This window comes from Anolis sagrei, chromosome Y (assembly GCF_037176765.1).
Source record: "Anolis sagrei isolate rAnoSag1 chromosome Y, rAnoSag1.mat, whole genome shotgun sequence".
NCBI lineage: Eukaryota > Metazoa > Chordata > Lepidosauria > Squamata > Dactyloidae > Anolis > Anolis sagrei.
The window spans coordinates 58164337-58179422 of NC_090035.1; positions in this window are offsets into that span (position 1 = coordinate 58164337).

Sequence of the window (15086 nt, forward strand, 5' to 3'; positions counted from 1 at the left end):
TGAGTGAAGGTACTGCAAGTCCCATCATCCAAAGTCCATCCCCTTTCAAACAGCAGCAGGATGTAGAGTGGATCATGGGGGCTCTGTGTGCCAAGTGTGGTCTTGATTGGTCTTTAGAAGAGGGTTGCAGCAATCTTCGGAAGGGAGTGGAGGTACTTGAAGTCCCATCATCCATGGTCTGTTCTCCTCCAAACTGCACCAGGATGTAGAGTGGGTCATTGGAGCTCCATGTGCCAAGTGTAGTCTTGATTAGTCATTGGCGAGGGTCTCAGTGGTCTCAGGAAGTGAGCAAAGGTAGTGCAAGTCCCATCATCCATCTCCAATTTTTTCCAAACAACACCAGGATGTAACGTGGGTCATGAGAGGTCTATGTGCCAAGTTTGGTCTTGATGAGGTCCTGGATGAGGTTAACAGCAATCTCAGAATGTGAGTGATGATACTGCATGTCCCATCATCCAAAGTCGATCCTCCTTCAAACTGCAGCAGGATGCAAAGTGGGTCATGGGGGCTCTGTGTGCCAAGTTTGATCTTGATCAGACATTAGATGAGGGTTGCAGCCGTCTTGGGAAGGGAGTGGAGGTACTTCAAGTCCCATCATCCATGGTCTGTCCTCAAAAGTGCACCAGGATGTAGAGTGAGTCATGGGGACTCTGTGTGCCAAGTTTGGTCTTGATCAGTCATTGGTGAGGGTCTCAGTGGTCTCAGGAAGTGAGTGAAGTGACTGCAAGTCCCATCATCCATTATCAAATTCTTCCAAACCGCACCAGGGTGTAGAGTGGGTTATGCGGGCTCTCTGTGTAAATTGTGGTCCTGATCCATCATCGTTGGCAGTTGTAATGGTCTTAGGAAGGGAGTGCAGGTATTGCAAGTCCCATCGTCCATGGTGCATCCTCCATGGTGCACCTGGATGTAGAGTGCGTCATGGAGACTCAGTGTGCCAAGTTTGGTCTTTATCGGTAATTGGATGATGGTTGAAGTGGTCTCAAGAATTGAGCAAAGGTACTGCAAGTCCCATAATCCATGGTCCATCCCTGGCCAAACCATACCAGGACGTAAAGTGGGGCATGAGAGGTCTATGTGCCAAGTTTGGTCCTGATCAGTCATTGGATGAGGTTAACAGTAGTCTCAGAATGTGAGTGATGGTACTACAAGTCCCATCCTCTATGGTTCATCCTCCTCCAAACTGCAATAGGATGTCAAGTGGATCTTGCAAGCTCTGTGTGTCAAGTCTGGTCTGTATTGGTAATGTTCTAACTCAGCCCCTGGCCTTTTCTTTTCCTCTCTTTGTCATCTCGGAATCTTGGAATTGAGGCTGGCCAATCAGAGACCATATGCAAATTTCCTTCTCATGTCCCCGTTTCTGTCACGAACCCTTTTCTCCACCAGGGGCTCCTATTGAAGCTGGCCAATCAGAGACCATATGCAAATAGCACCACAGCGGCAGCCAATCAGAACACTGGCACATACTCCTCCCGCCACATTTTTGTCCTCCGCATACAAGTTTTGACTTTTATTATATACATAGACTAGCTTGGGGACCCGGTGCTGCCCGGGTTATTAGAGAAAGTGGGTAATGGCAGTTCTGTATGCCAAGTTTGGTCTTTACTGGTCATTAGATAATGGCTGCATTGTTTTCAGGAAGTGATTGGAGGAACTTGAAGTCCCATCATCCATGATCTACCCTCCTCCAAACAGCAGCTGGATACAGAGTGTGACATGGGGGCTCTGTGTGCCAAATTTGGTCTTGATGAGTCATTGGCGAGGGTCTCAGTGGTCTCAGGAAGTGAGTGAAGTGACTGCAAGTCCCATCATCCATTGTCAAATTCTTCCAAACCGCACCAGGATGTAGAGTGAGTTATGCAGGCTCTCTGTGTAAATTGTGGTTCTGATCCATCATTGTTGGCAGTTATAATGGTCTTCGGAAGGGACCATGGCACATCCTCCTCCAAGTCGCACCAGGATGTAGAGTGCTTCATGGAGACTTAGTGTGCCACGTTTGGTCTTTATCGGTAATTGGATGAGGGTTGCAGTGGTCTCAAAAATTGAGCAAAGGTACTGCAAGTCCCATACTTCATGGTCCATCCTCGGCCAAACCTCACCAGGACGTAAAGTGGGTCATGAGAGGTCTATGTGCCAAGTTTGGTCCTCCTGATCAGTCATTCCATGAGGTTAACAGCAGTCTCAGAATGTGAGTGGTGGTACTGCAAGTCCCATCATCCATGGTTCATACTCCTCCAACCTGCAGTAGGATGTAAAGTGGGTGATGGGGGCTCTGTGTGCCAAGTCTGTTCTGTATTGGTAGTGTTCTGACCCAGCCCCTGGCTTTTCCTTTCCTCTCTTTGTCATCTCGGAATGTTGGATTTGAGGCTGGCCAATCAGAGAACATATGCAAATTTCCTTCTGTCATGCTCCGTTTCTGCCATGAACCCTCTTCTCCACCAGGGGCTCCTATTGAAGCTGGCCAATCAGAGACCATATGCAAATAGCACCACTGCGGCAGCCAATCAGAATGTTGGAACTTTCAGGCTGGCCAATCAAAACGCTGGCACATACTCCTCCCGTCGCACCGCCACACTTTTGTCCGCCGCATACAAACTTTCACCTTTATTATATATATATATAGACTAGCTTGGGGACCCGGCGTTGCCCGGGTTATTAGAGAAGGTGGGTAATGTTGGTTCTGTATGCCAAGTTTGGTCTTTATTGGTTTTTGGATAACGGCTGCATTATTTTCAGGAAGTGAGTGAAGGTACTTGAAGTCCCATCATCCATGGGCCATCCTCCTACAAACAGCAGCAGGATATAGAGTGCATCATGGAGACCCGGTGTGCCAAGTTTGGTCCTTATCAGAAATTGGATGATGGTTGCAGTGGTCTCAGGAATTGAGCGAAGAGACTGCAAGTCCCATAATCCATGCTCGATCCACAGTCAAACCACACCATGGTGTAAAGTGGGTCATGAGAGGTCTATGTGCCAAGTTTGGTGTTGTTCAGTCATTGTTGAGGGTCGCAGCAGTCTCGGAAAACGAGTAGAGGTATTTCAAGTCCCATCATCCATGGTATGCCCTACTCCAAACCACAGTAGGATGTAGAGTGGGTCATGGGGGCTCTGTGTGCCAAGTTTGGTTTTGTTCAGACATTAGATGAGGGTTGCAGCAGTCTTGGGAAGAGAGTGGAGGTACTTGAAGTCCTATCATCCATGGTCTGTCCTCCTCGAAAGTACACCAGGATGTAGAGTGGGTCATGAGGACTCTGTGTGCCAAGTTTGATCTTGATCAGTCATTGGCAAGGGTCTCAGTGGTCTCAGGAAGTGAGTGAAGTGACTGCAAGTCCCATCATCCATAGTCAAATTCTTCCAAACCGCACCAGGATGTAGAGTGGGTTATGCGGGCTCTCTGTGTAAATTGTGGTCCTGATCCATCATTGTTGGCAGTTATAATGGTTTTAGGAAGGGAGTGCAGGTATTGCAAGTCCCATCGTCCATGGTGCATCTTCCTCCAAGATGCACCAGGATGTAGAGTGGGTCATGGAGACTCAGTGTGCCAAGTTTGGTCTTTATCGGTAATTGGATGAGAGTTGCAGTGGTCTCAAGAATTGAGCAAGGGTACTGCAAGTCCCATAATCCATGGTCCATCCCCGGCCAAACCACACCAGGACGTAAAGTGGGTCATGAGATGTCTATGTGCCAAGTTTGGTCCTGATCAGTCATTGGATGAGGTTAACAATGGTCTCAGAATGTGAGTGATGGTACTGCAAGTCCCATCATCCATGGTTCATCCTCCTCCAAACTGCAATAGGATGTCGAGTGGGTCATGGGAGCTCTGTGTGCCAACTTTGGTCTGTATTGGTAATTTTCTGACAGAGCCCCTGGCCTTTTCCTTTCCTCTCGTTGTCATCTCGGAATCTTGGAATTGAGGCTGGCCAATCAGAGACCATATGCAAATTTCCTTCTCATGTCCCCGTTTCAGTCATGAACTTTTTTCTCCACCAGGTACTCCTATTGAAGCTGGCCAATCAGAGACCATATGCAAATAGCACCACAGCGGCAGCCAATTAGAATGCTGGCACATACTCCCCCCGCCACACCGCCACACGCCTGCCGCATACAAACTTTGACTTTTATTATATGTATAGATATATAGATACAGATAGATTGCTTGCCGCCAGACTCTCGCTCGCTTTCGGCACAACACAAAGTAACGGGGTAATTCCCCTGCCAATGAAATAATAAATACGTAGCTGGGCATTTATTGAAGGCAAACAGCAAACCTCTGCTTCAGCCAGAATATGTGGAGGAGAGATGATTTCTGGTTCACAGCCTTATTGCTGCACGTTTCCATTTCAATCGAGGTCAGAAACATGTACTACAAAGGGAGGAGGATCTGGGTGAGTAAGAAAGGGCAAGGAGACATGGGTTTCGGTGGTTAGTATGACAAAAATGAAAAGGCAGGGGATCGGGTTTGGTAGGAAGGACTGTGTGTGTGTGTACCTTTCCTAACAACTTAGAATCTATTCTGTGGTTGGAGTAAGCTTTCAGGATCCAAGATATTCAAGGAGCTAAAGATTTAGGGAGAAATATTGATTTGGAGGATTGGGATTATCTCTGGGAAAGGGGGTTTAAACTCTCGATAGCTGGTTCAATTAGGGTGGAAAATAACTCTATGGTTCTTAAAGACTCAATGCTAATCAAGTTTACTAATTGCAACATTCACAATCCACATTCAGTCTTTAAGTATATATCTTATTAACGTCTTTGATCTATGGACTATTAATTAAGAATGAAGCCCTGTGTTCTCAATACAGGGAAACTACATCCTATTTATAACTGAATTTTAATAAGAAATGTGCCTATATGCTAAATTAATACAAGATATTTGTGAGTAAACAGACACATTACTTTCTAAATAAGACTTTGTTTTGTTTTGTTTTGTTTTTGGTCTTTGAGTGCATAAGAGGTTTTGGGCAATTGTAATTTCAATTTCAACTTCAGAGAAACATTTTCAAAACTCTACTAAGTAAGTATATGTAGATAGCGTAGTATCATGTCTTTGTCCCTGGCAGTTTGTAATGATTCTTACCTAGTAGGCCAAAGGAGAAGCCTGGGATATCAGTGAGTCAGACCTCCATTTTGGGAGTGTAAGCCAGGGAAGCAGACATCTTGTGAGGGGAAAGTGAGAAGAGGGGAGGGGAGAAGATGGAGGGAAGGAGTTGGAGGGGAAGAGCTGGAGATCTCTTGTGATTGGTTAGGGCAGATGGGAGGAGTCAAGTCCTGGGAGGGAAAAAGTGTCAGCTTCTAAGAGAGAGATGAGTTTTGGGAACAGAAGAGAAAAGAGGTATTTTGAAGTCTAGGTTTACTGAGAGAGAGCGTTTGTGGCGGGCAAGGCTGCATTATTGGCCAGAAGGTGTTAACCAAGTTGTTTGCTCTCTGGGTGGAGTAGATTAGCTTTAGAGTACTCTGTTTAGAGTGAGCTAATTGCTCTGAAGACAGCCTAAGGAGGTTAGTCTGGGACTCACTGCTACTTCGTTATTGTAGTGTGATGAATTTTGCTAATAGTGAAGCCAAGTGACTGTTTAAAGAAACCATCATGAATATTGTACCTTAGTAACAAGTTAAGCTTTTGTGCCTCATCAAAGAAGTCAGTTGTTAGTTTATTCTCATAAAAAATCTTTTCTCTATTCAACTTTTAAAGGAGTCTCAATTGTTATTCATTCCTGTGGGGATAATTCTAGTTTCTTTAACATCTTAACATCACAGTCATCTTTGGGAGTTAAGGGACAGCTGGGTTGGCAGGGAAAGGTTTACCTCAGAGGATCATTTTTAAATTCCTAAGGTGGCTTAGGTGGTGGCAGCAAACAAACCAGAAGAAGATTGAAGCGGTGTTCATTCTACCAGAGCACACACATTACAACATTATATATATAATAACTCTGTGTAGAATCCTTTGTACTGGTGTCGGCAGGTAGGATGTGATATTCTCTCCCCCTTACAGTGTAAAAGGTCGCCTTTTTCTTTCCCATATCTTTTATACAGTTCAAAGACATAGTTTATCAGTTTAACAGCTGAGTTACCTGTGTGCCATTACATGAACACTTTTCAAAAGGTTGACTTCTAACAAGGTCATGCCTTTCTTTGACTAGTGGTCTCCAGATGTTCATGGAGATTCACATTTGCCAAAAGGTTACGAGTGCCATTTTTCCAAATTGGAAAGCTTAAAGAAATGATATTTAGAAATATCTGATTCAAAGAAACTGCTAAAGAAAACACCTGCTCCATTGTTCAACTGGGGAGGTTGTCTTTGGGCAGATCATATACCATAAAATTGATTATCATGAAGACACAAGCTGATTGGACTCTTAGATGTACACATGGTTTATCAGAAATCACCTAATTTCAAAAATTGAAAGTTACATAGAAATAGCACCACACATGTGCACCTCACCCAATCTGCTAATAAGGATAAAACCCCTGATTTACAGGAATATATGGTTTGAAGGAAATGTAAAGTTAACTTTGAAAAGAGTATAAAAGCCCACCTATCTATAAACTCAAGATGGCAGTTTCACCTTTTACCTGCATGTCCAGAAAATAAATCTGATTTTTCACTTGAACCAATCAATTTGTTTTCTCCACCTGCTCTCTCTCTGATCTAGTGTCTTCACAAATCCACTACAAACTCAGACGGTGTCCTTTTGTATTATATGTAATAAGTGTGTGGTCTTGTTTCTGCATTCATATGCAAAATTTGGTTTTTTAAATTGCTTTAAAATACAATATGTTGAAAGCATGACCTATTTGGGGGCCCAAAACTAAATCATGGAACTATTAATTGTGTCCTGATCTGCACCTTTGTCCAAAGCCAGTTTACATAAGAATTAATGCATCTCCAATTTCTCAGAGGTCCCCAGCTCTACTGCAGGGTCATTTTGTAGCTATCTCTGCAATGATTAATTTGATGCAACAGCTCTTTCTTCTGAGAACAACCATATCCCTCTGACGTTCTCTGAGAAATAAATGCAACCTGGCTGTCTTCTAGGCATGTTTTCACAGCAAGTGGGAAATAACGTGGTTTTTTTCAAAGGACCTGATCCAATAATCTTCAGCTCTTCTGATTCAGGAGGAACCCCTAACCTCAGCTTTCAATATGGGAGCTGCTTCTAAGTTTCCGCTTTCTCTCTGCCCTTTCTAATCTTAATCCTAGCAAGGTCTTTTACACCATCTGTTGATATGTAAGGGCCTATTTTATATCTCTACCTCTCCAAATGATGCTGTGTTTTTCTTTCCTTTGTACGATTGTTTCTTCTGTATCAAGCAGGAAAAATATCTCCCCCTCTTTTTTCTTGATGTGACGATGTAATGTAATGTAATGCAGTGCAAAAACCAATGCTGTGCAAATCAAATGCAATGAAAAAAACAATGCAATGCAAAAACCAATGCAGTACAAATTTCCAAATTTGGAAAGCTTGCAGGACTCAAAATAAATAAGAACAAAACCAAAATACTCACAAAAAATATAACTAAGGAAGAGAAAGAGAAAATCTATAAAGACTCAAAGATAGAAGTGGTCAAAAAAATTAAATACCTAGCTGTTACGATATCAACTACTAACAGGCATATATTTAAAGACAATTATGAGAAAATATGGGACAAAATCCAAAAGAAATTTAATAACTGGAAATATCTAAACTTGTCATTATTAGGGAAATTTTCAACCATTAAAATCAGGGGTATCCAAACTCAGGCCCGCGGGCCGGATACGGCCCGCCAAGGGCATTTATCCGGCCCGCGTGGCCTGGCCTGGCGCAAGGCCCCTCGCCGTTTCTATCTCTCCCTCCGGAGCGGCTTCAGGTGGGGTCGCGCCGGAACAGGCTTCTCCCTCTTTCTTTCTTTCTTTCTTTCTTTCCTTCCTTCCTTCCTTCCTTCCCTTTCCCCCTTTCTCTCCCCTTCCCCTTCCTTCTCCTTTCCCCTCCCTCCTTCCCTCCCTTCCTTTCCTTCTTCCTTCCTTCCTTCCCTCCCCCCGGATGCCGGCCCGGGGAAGCCAGCGCCCACCCGGCCACGCCCACCCGGCGCCGCCTCCGCTTGTTCTCCTGCCACGGCTGGGAGGGGAACAGGAACCTCATGGCCGCGGATCTTCTTCTGCTGCGCTACCTTGTTCTCCGTGGCCACGAGACGCTGCCTGCTTCCCTCCTAGCCGTACCAGGAGACAAGCAGAGGCGGTGCCTTGCCCGGTGTCCCCACAGAGAGAAGGAAGAAGGAAGGAAAGGAAGGGAGCGAAGGAGGGAGAGGAAAGGAGAAGGAAGGGAAGGAAGGAAGGGGAAGGGAAGAGAAAGGGGCAAGGTGAAGGAAGGAAGGAAAGAAGGAAAGAGGGAGAAGTCTGGTCTGGCCAAGTTTGGTCCAGATCCAACATTGTTTGAGTCCACAGTGATCTCTGGATGTAGGTAAACTACCACTCCAAAACCAAAGGACACTGCCCACCAAACCCCTCCAGTATTTTCTGTTAGTCAGGGGAGAATTGTGTGCCAAGTTTGGTTCCATTCCATCGTTGGTGGGGTTCAGAATGCTCTTTGATTATAGGTGAACTATAAATCCCAGTAACTACAATTCCCAAATGTCAAGGACTATTTCCCCCAAACTCCACCACTGTCCACATTTGGGCATATTGAGTATTTGTGCAAAGTTTGGTCCAAATCCATCCTTGTTTGCGTCCACAGTGATCTCTGGATGTAGGTAAACTACAACTCCAAAACCAAAGGACACTGCCCACCAAACCCTTCCAATATTTTCTGTTAGTCATGGGAGAACTGGTTCCATTCCATCATTGGTGGGGTTCAGAATGCTCTTTGATTATAGGTGAACTATAAATAACAGTAACTACAATTCCCAAATGTCAAGGTCTATTTCCCCCAAACTCCACCAGTCTCCACATTTGGGCATATTGAGTATTTGTGCCAAGTTTGGTCCAAATCCATCCTTGTTTGAGTCCACAGTGATCTCTGGATGTAGGTAAACTACAACTCCAAAACCAAAGGACACTGCCCACCAAACCATTCCAGTATTCTCTGTTGGTCATGGGAGAACTGTGTGCCAAGTTTGGTTCCATTTCATTGTTGGTGGGGAGGGGGGGGGGGGAAGGGTTCAGAATGTTCTTTCATTATAAATCCCAGGAACTACAACTCCTAAATGTCAAAATCAATTTTTTTGAGTGAAGGACATACATTGGGTTGTTAAGTGTCCAGTGGTTTTTGATTTCTGTGAATCTCACAAATGAACATTACATTTTTATTTATATAGATTTATTTCCTATATTTATACCCTGCCCTTCTCCCCCTGAAAGTGGTTTCCAAAAAACCACTTTCAAAACGACAGAAAATATAATTTTTTTCCTCATTTTCATTGGAACCATTTTATTTTCAGAAATGCTACAGCCATCTTTTTCTACGTACTCCTATATTGCTTTCTGCAGCCCATGGTTGAGTGTGTGTTCTCCTTTTATTGTGTGTGTTATCCTTTTATTTATGGCATCCCCATGAATTTAATAGGGTTTTCTTTGAGAGGAAATACTCAAAAATAGTTTTGACAGTTTCTTTCTCTGAAATAGAGCACCTGCTATTCATTTGTGGCTTCCCATCCAAATACTAACCAGAACTGGCCCTGCTTAGCATTCCAGGTCAGAGACATTTAGTCTTTCATTGACTTTGCCAGGTATTATTCTTCTATACCGTCATCTCTGTGACCCCCTGTGACCCAACCTGGACAGGCAGTCCCCAAGTTACAAACAAATTATGTAGTCAGTTCTTGTGGGTTTTTTCGGGCTATATGGCCATGTTCTAGAGGCATTTCTCCTGACGTTTCGCCTGCATCTATGGCAGGCTTCCTCAGAGGTCTGCTGGAGCTGGGAAAAAAGGGGTTTATATATCTGTGGACTGACCAGGGTGAGACAAAAGGCTTTTGTAAGTTGGGCTAGGTGTGAATCTTTTCAACTGACCACCTTGATTAGCATACAATGGGCTGACTGTGCCTGGAGCAAACTCTTAATGAAAGGTGCTTAGATGTCCCTGCCTGTTTTTCTCTCTGCTGTTTTAATTTTAGAATTTTTTAATACTGGTAGCCAGATTTTGTTCATTTTCATGGTTTCTTCCTTTCTGTTGAAATTGTCCACATGTTTGTGGATTTCAATGGCTTCTCTGTGTAGTGGAAAAGAAGGAAGATTGCCTTTTCTAGATGTCCTAGTCATCTGTAAACCAGATCAACAATTGGGTCACACCGTTTACAGAAAACCCACACACACAGACAGATATCTACATAAAAACTCCAACCATCACCCAAGTCAAAAAAGAAGCACCATTAAAGCCTTGGCAGACCGTGCAAAAAGAATCTGTGAACCCCACCTCCTCCAAGATGAACTGAACCACCTCAACTGGGCTCTACAGGCCAATGGATATTCCACCTCAGACATCAGAAGAGCTGAAAGACCAAGAACAAGCCACAAGAGTAAAGATGAAGATCCACCCAGAGGAAAAGTGTTCCTGCCATACATCAAGGGAACCACTGATCGCATAGGAAAGCTGATGAGGAAACACAACATACAAACAATCTACAAACCCACCAAGAAAATCCAACAAATGCTACGTTCAGCAAAGGACAAGAGGGATCCTCTCACCTCTGCAGGAGTCTACCGTATACCATGCAGCTGTGGACAAGTCTACATAGGGACCACCAAACGCAACGCCCAAACAAGAATCCAGGAACATGAAAGGCACTGCAGACTACTCCAACCAGAGAAATCAGCCATAGCAGAGCACCTGATGAACCAACCTGGACACAGTATTTTATTTGAGAACACAAAAATGCTGGACCACTCTCACAACCACCATGTCAGACTACACAGAGAAGCCATTGAAATCCACAAACATGTGGACAATTTCAACAGAAAGGAAGAAACCATGAAAATGAACAAAATCTGGCTACCAGTATTAAAAAATTCTAAAATTAAAACAGCAGAGAGAAAAACAGGCAGGGACATCTAAGCACCTTTCATTAAGAGTTTGCTCCAGGCACAGTCAGCCCATTGTATGCTAATCAAGGTGGTCAGTTGAAAAGATTCACACCTAGCCCAACTTACAAAAGCCTTTTGTCTCACCCTGGTCAGTCCACAGATATATAAACCCCTTTTTTCCCAGCTCCAGCAGACCTCTGAGGAAGCCTGCCATAGATGCAGGCGAAACGTCAGGAGAAATGCCTCTAGAACATGGCCATATAGCCCGAAAAAACCCACAAGAACTGAGTGATTCCGGCCATGAAAGCCTTCGACAATAAATTATGTAGTTTTGTCCTCACTGAGGGCTGAACAGTCAACATATTCATGGATTTCCTGCTGTTATATTAAGACTGTTACACATGCTGTGACATGCTTGAAATCAAAATTTCATTTATTTGTAATTAGAAATAAATATTTCACAATGTATATTACATATTGTTTTTGTGATTCATCACTATGCTTTATGTTCAGATTGTAACAATAAAAATATATCGTGCATATCAGATATTTACATTACGATTAATAACAGTAGCAAAATAAGACATGTGTAGTGTGCATAGGAATTTGGTCATTTAAAAAACAAACAAACTATTGTCCAGCCCTCCAATGGTCTGGGGGACAGTAATCCGGCCCCCGGTTTAAAAAGTTTGGGGACCCCTGATTAAAATGTGCGTGTTTCCCCAAATGATCTTTTTGTTCCAAATGATCCCAATTATAAAAACAGGTAAATGTTTCAGAAAATGGAACAAGGACATCTTAAACTTCATTTGGGATGGGAAAAAGCCTAGGATCAAATTTAAAATGCGAAATGCAGAGGGGGATTGGCTTTACCAGACCTGCTGACATACTACGAAGCGTGTGCCCTATTGTGGACCAAAACGTGGGCCACGCTGGAACAGAAAAAAATCTTAACTTTGGAAGGGCACGACATTAGAAGGGGATGGCATGCCTACTTTCTAAATTTAACAAAAATTACGATGGAACCTGCTGGAAATGCAAAAAGGAGTCTTACTATCTTCAATTTTACTATTGAAGTAATTTTACAACTTACTATCATCAATTTTGGGAATGTAAGAAAATCCAAAAATTTTGGCAGTTGGTTCACAAACATGCCCAAAACATGATTCAAACAAAATTTGATGTGAAGCCCGAATGTTACTTATTGAACATAATGGATCTAGACCTAAAGAAAAACGAAGAAAAGATCTTCCTCTACATATCATCAACGGCAAGAATCCTTATAGCACAAAAATGGAAAAATAAAGAAACCCCATCCAATGAAGATTGGATTAAAAAAATAATAGAGTTTAAGGATTTGGATAAGCTCTCGCAAATACTAGAAGAAAAGAGCAAAGAAAAACAAACCAATTGGAAATATTTTGGAGAATACATAAGAAAACAAATTAAGTTGGACATTTAGGATGCTACATACAAGACCGAATTTAGATCAACACAATTACAGGATGAACTATTAAACTATGGACTATTTTCCTGCGGACTGAATGGGAGTCAGATACCTTTCTTTCCCCTCTCCCTTATCCCTAGTACCTACCCCTTGACCCTTCCCGATCCCTTCCCCAACCTTTCACTGCCCCCCCCCCCCGTCCCACCCTTCTCTTTCCCCACCACACAAGCCGGCTCAAATTTTCCCACCCTTTCTATCTGAAGTTTTGTTCCCCCTCTTTCACTGTATATTTCAAAAAGAATCAATAAAAATTACATTATATATTAAAAAAACCAATGCAGTACAAAATGGGGTGGCACAGCTGGTTGGGAGTCAGCTGCATTAAAATCATTTCTGACAGAAGGTCATAAGTTTGAAGCCAGCCTGGGTCGGAGTAAACTCCCGGCAATTTGTCTAGCTGGCTGTCGACCTTTGTAGCCTGAAAGACAGTTGCATCTGTCAAGTAGGAAATTTAGGTACCGCTTATGCAGGGAGGCTAATTTAAGTAATTTACGATGCCATAAAAATCTTCAGCAATGTGCAAAATAATGAGGAAGTACTCCATTGGTGTCACAAGTGGACGGTGAAGCGACAGCTCCCCTGGTGGCCGGAATTCGAGCATACCCTCATGAAGCTGGAAAGTTAAATAGCCTCTGAGTGTCTGTCTATATATGTTGTGTGTCTATGGCATTGAATGTTTGCCATGTATATCTACGAACCCACACGCTTGCTCCGGTCATCTGGGGAGGCCCTGCTCGTGATCCCACCCACGTCGCAAGCGCGCTTGGTGGGGACACGGGACAGGGCCTTCTCTGTGGCGGCCCCCCGATTCTGGAATGCCCTTCCAAAAGATCTTCGACAGGCCCCTACTTTAGCAGCTTTCAGAAAGAACCTAAAAACTTGGCTGTTCTGATGTGCCTTCTCAGATTAGGAATCCCCCATCCCAAGTCCTAGAAGCACTTTAGTACAATCAATATTACTGCACACCGCACTATTTTAATCCTACGTTCCTCCTGCCATTTCAGCATTTTTAACTCTGTACCCCATTGCGCCGGCCGGCCCAGTTTTAAAGTGTCTTGATGCATTGTCACTGTTGCTGTTATTTTGCTTAATTATTTGATTTGCTTTGTTTATTGTTGTGTTTATGTTTCTATTGTATTGTGCTCTGAGGCTTCGGCCTGTGTAAGCCGCATTGAGTCCTTCGGGAGATGCTAGCGGGGTACAAATAAAGTTAATAATAATAATAATAATTGTCACATCCATTTTGCAAATATGAATCTCCATGAACATGTGGAGACCACCTTTTGAAAACCACTAGTCAAGAAAAGCATGACCTTGTTAGAAGTTAACTCTTTGAAAAAGTGATACTCATAAGCATTCATGTAATGGCAGCTGTACTATTGTAGCAAGTGTCACTCAAATAGCTGTCAAAATAAGGGAGAGGGAGAAAGCAGCCCTTGAAGTCTCCCCACTTGCACAATTACTAGGATGAAACAGTCACAAAATGGAGTTACTCTTGGTATAGGAATGAAATTTTCACTAGCAATGTCAAACTGGCACCCCCTAATTTTGTAATGACTTTTGAAAATGCCTACAAGTGTGCTGAATTTCATCCTGATAGTTGTAAAAATAACAACCCTTGAATTTTTTCCTCATTGCCGCCCGTGGAACGAATCTTAACAAAGCCATTACAAAACTTCAGAGATTACTGTGACGGCGCGTGTGGCACCACATATATGTAGTACTGTTAGTTGCAGGATTTAAACTGTCATTTTATTCCTGTCTACCTTGTATATGTATAGTTAAATTTCATTGGTTATTATAGCTGTCAATTTATTGTTGTTGTGCGCCAATTGGCTTGTTTCCCCAGTTAATTTGTTTAGATTCCGCCCCTTCCAAGGGAGAAAGGAAAGGTATCTCTCTCACCTTTTTTACCTCAGAAAAAGACTCATTGGATGGACATGTGCAAAGCTTGGCCCAAAGCCCCTGGTCAAGCCATTTTTTACTATCAACTCTTAGGTTTTTACCCCTGAGTCTTATTCTTTATGTTCAGACCACCCTGAATGGAATTGTGAAGATCTCAGGCGCCTTCATTCCGGTTCTTTGGCACCATAGGAAGGTCTTGTCCTTCAATTTAGGCCACTGAACTGGGGTTGTGGTTTGCTCCGGCATTCACAACCATAGAGAAAGAGGGAACAGGAAAAGCTTCTCAGCTTATAACTCCTAGGACCCTGGACTTTAGAGTTTATAAAGTATTTTTCCCTGTTGAAACATCACGTTTGTGTCTACGAAAGTGAACCCATTGCCAACAATAAACATCATTTCGAGTTACCTGTTGTGTTCTGGTCCTTGGGAGTTCCAGTTTCCCTAAAGGAGGGCAAGAAGCAATCCCCTGGGGAAAGATTTCACATCCATGCATCTTTCTCTATAGCCCCAGGCGCGATGGCATAATTACCATAATGAATCTTTACGAAATGAAGCGTTTCTGAACCTCGAATTGGATTACTAATTTGATTTCAGCACACATCTGTCATCTCTTCTGGGAAATTTGTATAAACCTTTCCCTTGTTGTTGTTCATTCGTTCAGTCGCTTCCAGCTCTTCATGA